Below are 6,562 nucleotides of genomic sequence, written 5' to 3'. Positions count from 1 at the left end.
CATTCTCCTAGGTCTATTTCTCTTGGTCCTACAGAACAAGATTAGCCCTCTTCCCTATGACTGCCTTTGGCATTATTTAAGATGCTCATCAGAGTATTCGAATTCTCTCCCTTTCAGTTAAAATACCCCTAGTACCTTCAGCATTTCCTCAAAGGATTTTGAATCCTTCCATCGTCTTCATTGCTTTTTCCCTGAACTGTGTTAGTTTATCTGGAAATGCTGGGATGCCAGTCTGAAAGGACTCCATACTATATGATTCCAACTACATGCCACTCTAGAAAAGACATTCTAGAGAAAGAGTAAAAAGATCTGTGGGTGCCAGCAGCTGGGAGCTGTGGGGAGAGGGTGGAATCAGTGAAGCACGAGGAGATTTTAGGGCAGTGAAACTACTCTGTGCGTACTCTGATGGTGGACATATGACATCATCCCGCACACAGACAGTGAGCCCCTGACGTCACCTACGGATGTCAGTTAATATTGACGTTTCAACACTGATTCACGGATTATAACGAGTGTACCAAACCAATGCCAGATGTTAACGAGAACAAAATAGGAAAACCAACAACAACCGTCAAAACCTAAAGTACTTTTCATAATCCCGTCTTTCACGTCATTTCATACCATAATCCTGTTTTTCACTTACCTTTTGGACCCAAAGGCAGGCTTCTGATTTAGTCCCTATCAAGCTGCACTGCTTATGAGTCTGACAGCTGCCAACCTCTGTTCTCTCACCCAACATGGGCCCTTTTGTCTTGTAGGTAATACACACTATCCAGAAATCTGGTGTCTAGGTTCTTTATTCATCTAAGTGACATACATGAAAGTGAATGAAATAATTTATTCAACAGCTGTTTGTTAAGCAGAAGGACCCAGACATTGCTCGGGGTTCTAGTGAATGAAATGGATGATAGCCTCTGTTGTAGGGGAACTTATATTCCAGTGTAGGGAGACAGACAATAAGCAACGATACCATAAGTGAGTTATAAAATAGCTTAGAAGACACTAAGAACCACGGGGAAAACGAAATCGGGTGGGGAATCATTAATTATTCAAATGCCCCGAACCTGAGACTGGAAGAAATACAGTGGCTTTGGGGCAGTGTAGAAAGGCTGTCTGTGACAGACATGCACAGAGCCAAGGGTGTGGGAGATGGGGCTGCGGGGCCAGGGAGGGGCCGGACCCTGCTAGGCTGTGTACGCTGAGGAAGGATTTTGGATTTTATGCCATCCTTTCCCGCTAGGAGCCATTCCACTGTTTTACACAACAGGTACAACAAGCCTTTTGAAGAGAATAGACAGGAGGAAGGTAAGAGGCGATGTGCGGAGTCCAGAGAACCAGGGTGGTGGTCACAGGGCACTGGGAGGAAGAACTGACTTCCTGTTTTCTGACTCCTAATGATCAGGCCAATTGTGGAACATTCTCTGAGATAGCCAACCCCAGACCAGGAGGAGCTGTCTGGGGCAAGTTTGTTGAGTTTGAGGTGCCGATATGATGTTCACAGGCTGGTAGGTTGTAGGTAAGTCGGTGAATTCATGGATTTGGGGATCAGACAAGAGGAAGGAGCAACAGCATACATTCATTCAACAAGATATGAATTTCCACAACTAGCGTAGTGGTTTAGTTGGTATTTCCTCCATGCTTGGACAAATACCAGAAAGGCAGGTAGGTGAGAGCTGTTAAAGAACGGTTTCACGACACCCAGATCTGAGTTGGGATCCTGCTTCCACCAGTAGGATGATTTCCTTGAGTTCACTCAACTTCTCTGAACTTTAGCTCCCTCTTCTGCAAGTTGGGATGATTACTTCTGTGAAGGGTTTTTGTCGAGCTTGAAAAAAACAAAACAAAACTGTAAAAACTCTAGCAGATTGGTTTTTTGGAGATAAGAATCCTCAAGTCTCTATCTTTGTCCCATTCTTTCTCCCTCACCCTCTCTATTTTTCCTTGTGTAGTTTCCTATGTTAATACCACTTTCAAAAAGGAAATTTGTTCTTACATGCCTGTACTTCTGCAATCTCCTAGTCTAGACTGACATGCCTCTAATAATTGGATCTAGAATTTTTAACATTGCCTAAAAGAAAGTTGTAGATTTAAGAATGCACCATGTTTTCTTTGGTCAAAGCTTCACCTATATCTGCCAACTTCAGTCTTCTGTCACCTACACAAATCCTAAACATTCAATAATAGTGATTTGTCATAAATGTCAATCAGCAATTACTTGATTTCAACCTAGGCAGCTGAGGAAGAGAAACCGAGGACAGATGTGTTCCTTTAGATTTGGGGATTTACAACACAGCTTTGGTGGAAAGAAAAGAAAGAGAGAAAAGTGAAATGTTGATGGTCCTATTCTAAAATGAGTGATCGTTTTGCTCAGCCCAATTGAGAAACTAGGATAATATTCCCAGGGACCAAAGGTCAGTGTTACTTGGAATAAAACAGAGAGTAAGGGGAAAGAATGCCAGGCTCAGTGGGATTTGCAGTTAGAGGTGGAATAACCACAGTGCTGGCTTGGCTCAGGGTGTGATAAAAGAAGAAATTGCCCACGTGGCATGGGAGTGACGGCTGACAGGGCAGAAGAGAAGAATATTTTGAGAAAAATTATAACAAGAAATACGTATCTGTGCCAGATATCAAAACATACTATATAACATTTCATGCTTAACATAAAGAAATACAGATGAGGAAAAGAAAATGTATAAGTCGAAAACCATAGGGAGCCCAGAACCTGACCTGGGTTAGTGTGGGATTATTGAAACATTGCTGGACCATGAGTGGGAAAAGCAAAAACTTAATGATATTGGGCTAAAATTAGATAGGGTTTGAAAAAAGAATATTCAAATAATCTCCAAACACATCAAAGAACTAAATATTAGGGAAAACATAGGTGAGTTAGTAGGAAGGCAAGATTTCTTAGAACTTGAAGTGATAATAACATTCTTTTTTTTTTAATAACATTCTAATTATTGGAGCAATATAAGATAGAAAAAAAGCCAGATTGTTACATGTAACTAATGAATCATTACATCAAATGAAACATTTGTTTCAACTAATGAAACATTATATCAAAAAGTAATGATGTACTATATGTTGGCTAATAAATTTAAATAAAAAACAGATTCAATTAAATAAAAATTAAATAAATTAAATAAAAATGTAAAATCTTTGTAAGCAAAAGTAAGGTTAAAATAAAAATGCGAGGGGTGCCTGGGTGGCTCAGTGGGTTAAGCCTCTGCCTTCAGCTCAAGTCATGATCTCATGGTCCTGGGATTGAGCCACACATCAGGCTCTCTGCTCAGCAGTGAGCCTGCTTCCCCCTCTCTCTTTGCCTGCCTCTCTGTCTACTTGTGATCTCTGTCTGTCAAATAAATAAATAAAATCTTTAAAAAGATAAAATAATATTTTATTTTTAATAAATAATAATATTTATTAAAAATAAAAATGTGAAAGAATATTTGGTAACATACACAAGTAGAATGCATATATAAAGCAAGTAGTATAGATTGGTACCTATATTTTAATGGAAAGTTAAGTGGTTATGAAGATATTCATATAATTTGGGCCAGTATTCTACTGTCTAGAAATTTATCCTTAGGAAATAGTAGAAAGGGGAAAAAAGCTAGGTCCTTGTAAGTATTAATTGCAAGACTAACTATAAAATAATAAAAACAAACCAAGTACCTAACAATAAGGAATGATAAAGGAAATTAGGACATAACAACTCAATGACATATTTAGCAATAAAAATGGTAACTTGAAATACAATGTAATACCATGAAACATATTTGAGATAATTTTTGAAGGTTCTTGTTACATCCTTTATATGGTTATGGACAAACACCAAAGTGGTACACTGAAAAGTTAACACAATTTTTTAGTGAGCTAAGGTTATAGATGATTTTTTTTTTAATTTTGTTGAAGAGTTTAAACTATTGTATGGGTGATTCCAGCAGAAGACACATACAAGAAAGGGAGCATGAGGAAGGATCCAGGTCTTGCTGAAACCAGAATGGTAAGTCACCCAAGCTAAAGGCACAAACTGCAAAAGTTCTAGGTTGGGTCTGAGGCCCCAAGTCCATTTCCTTATCACCTTAATTCCCTAAACAACACTACAGTTAATTTGTGTTACTCACAGGAAGTAGGTTTGCTTAGATGACTGACTTAATTACACCAGCTGTGACTCCTCCCTTATGAATGGCCCCTCCTAGTAACTACACGCCACCAACATATCTGAGGCAATAATAATTGAGGACAGTCAACTCTAAGCTTCTTAAATGCATAAAAACTGACACTCTTAAAGTTTTGGCTTTTTGAAAACTTCCCGAATCTTCTCAAAACAAAATGGACCCATAAAGACCAACACTATCGGTACATCCCTTTCTGTGAGACCAGATGGAGCCAGATTTCTGTGCCTGTGTGTTCTTCATTTTAATGTTGTTCCTCCAGCACACAACTTGTGTATCTTTTTTTTTTTTTTAAGATTTTATTTATTTATTTGACAGACAGAGATCATAAGTAGTCAGAGAGGCTGGCAGAGAGAGAGAAGGAAGAAGGCTTCCTGCTGAGCAGATATCCCGATGCGGGGCTCGATCCCAGGACCCTGGGATCATGACCTGAGCTGAAGGCAGAGGCTTTAACCCACTGAGCCACCCAGGTGCCCCTTGTATATCTTTTTTAATGACATATCACCAGAAAAGGGAGAAACAAGGAGAAAGTAGACCTGAGATGAAGGAGGAACTATGAGAGGCTATTTTTCTATAAAATAAAGCACGGGCATAAGAGGAGGAAGGTGGAGGATTTGAGGAGGCTTTGGGGGCTGATGGAGTCACAGGAGAGCGGCTCTAGGGCACAAAGAAACTGGGGACTGGAAGAAGGGACTTTAGATAGGCATTGGTCTGAGTTTTGAACCTATTATTTAATGTCCTTTGCAAGATGCATGTACTGACTGGAATGCCTTTTTAATTAGTTTTGTGGTGAACTGTGTTTTTGTGTGCAAACTGTTAATATGAGAAAAGGAGCCACACAGGGCCCAAGAATGTGTGAGCCTCTCCCTCCTCTGCCACTGGATAAATACCAGGATACTCTGATGTCTCTCTGGAGAAGGAGGCCCAGGGCTGTTGAGCGCTTCTCACCCGGAGAGGATGAAGTTCCTGAAGAGAAGGCCCTGTTGAATGGCTCAGGGGAATTTGAGTTGAAAGTTCTCTGTTGGGTGTTTGTACCTAGGAAGGAAAGTGAAACCAGAATCATCCATATCAGAGCTAAATGACAAAACAGGCAAATCAGAACAGTATTTCCTTCTAAAGACAGATAGTGCCCCCATGGAAATTCCTCTCTGGGCTAAAGCAATGAGAGGCAGATCTGTAGTTGTGCCACATTTTCACTATTAGTTTTCTTAAGGGCTAATACATAAAATATTTAATATTATGTATAGGGTATAGACATCAATCAATAAAACTAAACAGACATGAACTTTCTTTTGTTGGAAGGAATAAAAAAGTGGCTGGATTGACAGGGCATGGAGAAGAGGGTGGCCTTGGAGCAGTGACCATCTATCAACGAGTTAGAAATATTTCAATATTTTAAACAAAAACTATGGCCACATTGATCCGAATTATCAGCCTTGGTCCCTCCTCTTCTCTCTTCCCCTTGATAGCGTCAGCCTTTTTTTGTTCCTTTTTTGCCCTCTCTAGCTGGGTATGATTCCCTCTCACTCTGTTCGTAAGTTACTCAATTTCCTTCGTGCTCAGAGTGAATTTATGTGTGTGACTGGGATCTTACAGGTAATAGCAGATTCTCTTATTTGACGAGAATGAGGCCAAATGGCCTCCTTGTGGTACCTCCACTGCCATGGAAGCTAAGGTGGGTTATGTAGGAAGCAGAAGGTTCCCACGGTGACAAAGTCGTGCTAACATTGAGCAGCATTTCTGCCACAAGTGTACCAGTGGGGGTCATCGGTACGAACACGCTTGTAACCACTGCCTGCTTGGAGTGCCAACAGGGGGTCTTCAATTCCAGCCCTCCAGTTCAGACAAAGGAAGCCCATCACTTGAATTTCTCAACATGGTACACGCTGGGCAGGCAACCCACGTGTCAAGGAAAACCATGCATTTACCTTTCCCTAGACTATTCCACGGGAAAGGTAAATGCATGTCTATCTGATTTCACACCTGGCCTGGAGTGGTTGGTAATGATCTAGATGTGGTCTCTGAGCAGAAGGTCTGGGGTGGTGCACTGGCCCTCCCACTTACTGCCTGAGTGCCTCTTGGTTACGTCACCACTGTACATCAACAATCTAAAAATGAGGACATAAACTGTTGTTAATTTACAGGTCTGTTGTGGAAATCAAAGGAGTTAGTTTTTGCTAAGAACCCAGCGAGGTGCCCGGAGCATAGGAAGGACTCAGCTTTTAAAAGTACTGTGATCGTCAGCTTCCTTCTTTTCCTCTATGCCATTGCTGAGACTAGCTTGACTCCCTAACCCCGATCCTATTTCTTATTTTTACTCATGTCTAAATTTTGAAAATAGCTTAGTTTGTGCTAAGACACTGCTTCTCAACTTTTTTTTTTGA

At 40.6% G+C, this 6,562-nt stretch overlaps 1 long non-coding RNA gene across 1 annotated transcript; it reads right to left on the bottom strand.

Moving 5' to 3' along the window:
• Positions 1–779: 779 nt before the first annotated feature.
• LOC309844649 lies at positions 780–6,286 on the bottom strand. The gene is made up of 3 exons (XR_014300801.1): positions 6,162–6,286; positions 5,127–5,213; positions 780–1,825 (listed from the first exon to the last, which is right to left on the bottom strand). It is a non-coding gene; the product is annotated as an uncharacterized lncRNA (long non-coding RNA).
• Between the last annotated feature and the right edge of the window lie 276 nt (positions 6,287–6,562).

The sequence above is a fragment of the Mustela nivalis genome (genome assembly GCF_964662115.1).
Source record: "Mustela nivalis genome assembly, chromosome: 12".
NCBI lineage: Eukaryota > Metazoa > Chordata > Mammalia > Carnivora > Mustelidae > Mustela > Mustela nivalis.
Note: the sequence above shows the minus strand (reverse complement) of the source record. Positions and strands in the feature narration are given on the sequence as shown.